The sequence below is a fragment of the Schistocerca serialis genome, chromosome 5 (assembly GCF_023864345.2).
Source record: "Schistocerca serialis cubense isolate TAMUIC-IGC-003099 chromosome 5, iqSchSeri2.2, whole genome shotgun sequence".
Lineage (NCBI taxonomy): Eukaryota > Metazoa > Arthropoda > Insecta > Orthoptera > Acrididae > Schistocerca > Schistocerca serialis.
In genome coordinates this window covers 235650573-235652579 of record NC_064642.1, presented here as the reverse complement: position 1 = coordinate 235652579, position 2007 = coordinate 235650573, and positions in this window count along the sequence as shown.

Genomic DNA, 2007 nt, shown 5'->3' with positions numbered 1-2007 from the left:
TGGGGTGGGATGGCTGGGGGGGGGGGGGGCGGAGGTGAGGGCTCTATAGGTTGGTCTTGTGTAATAATTCCTTGAGACGTCTGGCTCGGAGCCGCCCTTGAAGTAATTGATTTGTAACATTGTTCAAGCTCCGAGCCAGACACCCTGTGGTGTGCATTCCACTGATCACAAACCACTTCCATATGCGATTTGAGTGGTGTCAAACGAGTGCGCCGGCCGTTGTGGCCGAGCGGTTCTAGGCGCTTCAGTCTGGAACCGGGCAGCTGCTATCGTTGCAGGTTCGAATCCTGCCTCGGGCATGGATGTGTGTGATGTCCTTAGGTTAGTTAGGTTTAAGTAGTTCTAAGTCTAGGGGATTGGTGACCTCAGATGTTAAGTCCCATAGTGCTTAGAGCAATTCGAACCATTCTTGTTGTGCTGTTTAACGTTACTATGAGGTAACGCAATTCTGACCGTATAGAGAGAACTCACCGTATCGCTCTTTGTGTAAAGATTATTTGCGTATTTATTACGTTTTATTATCTTACTATTTTAAAATCGTAGTTAAAATTTTCTTTGTTAGTTATTAAAGTATTTTCTATTTCATGTGCGAAAAATTTCATCAGCTCACGTTTATTCAGATAAGTAAGGTAATAATTAATGTTCTAATAATCGACGAGTTACTGAACAAAGTGTCCAATTGTACTGGCGACCGAATTAGAAATAGCTTTTGATTTTCTGTGGGCTATTCAAAATGTTGTGGTGCTTCTTGTTGTCTTTGTTGTGTGTTACTTGCAATACTTATTAACAGTCATTCAAAATTTGCATTAGTAGAAGGTGTAGTAAGTGATTTATAGAAGTAAGTTATTCTACACTTTTCGGGAATGTTTACCTTAAATTTCTGATCTGATTAGGCTCATGGTCATTTGCACAGCCAGTTAGAATGGGAGGGGGAGTGGGGGGGGGTGGATAATATTTCAGTCTGTTCCGCACCTTCTGGCACATCAGTTTCCTTACATTTTTATGTCATTGATCAGAAGTAACACCTAATTCCGCCACTGCTTGAAGCTGTTAGCGCTCTTTCAAGCTTCTTTCTCGCAGTTTATTAGCAATCCTCTTTCACCCCCTCACAGTTTATTAGATTTTAATAGGATGTCTGACACAGACACCGTAGGTGGTTCCGATATTTTCCCATGTGCCACATTACGTGCCGTACAGATAACATTGTCTGTTTTTAGGTCTGGGTTGTAACTGCACTACAGTTCAGACTAAAAACAGTAACAAGAGAACAGGTAGTTAAGCTTGACTTGCTGTAAGCAGGCTTCACACATCATAGTGACATCGTTCTTGAGAAAGGAGTTCTGAATTTGAAACACATGCGTAATTGTTGAAGTAATATTGTCAGTAGAGATGACATGCTATTATTTTAGCCCACCCATAGCAAACTTGTAGACAAAAATATTAGTTAATAGTATAGTTTGAAGCTGACAAAAAATAATTTTCTTTTTTGTTTCTTTTTCTTTTCTTTTTTTTCTGTCTTGTGTGGCTAATAACTGATGAAAGACAAATAATTACTGTTGCGGTGAAAGGAAAGGGTTAATTTCGACGGCGTTCACTGGAAGTCTTTCGTGGAAGTACCGAGCGAAAACTCCGTCCGCTATTCAAGAAGGGACGTAGAATTCTCCCCCTGGGAGTTCGCTGCTTCTGAGGCAGCGCTATTAAAGAGTCGTTAATCGAGAAAGCAGCAGAGGAGGCGAGAGTTTTGCAGCGACTCTGCTGGCGGGATTAGGACTGGGCAGCGTTAGTTAATGTGTCAGGATTAAAATCAGGCGGCAGCGCAGGGCAGGGACCGCAGGAGATGGTGCCACTGGTCGTCCTCTCCCCGGCAACAGTGCATTGGCTCGAGTACAGCTTGCCGGGCCGCAGGTAAGACTCCAGTCCGACAGCAGTCACGAGAATCAGAGGCTCTGCATCGACAGTGACGTCTGCTGAACTGTTTAGCTGCGTACTTTGCACTCAACAGACTAA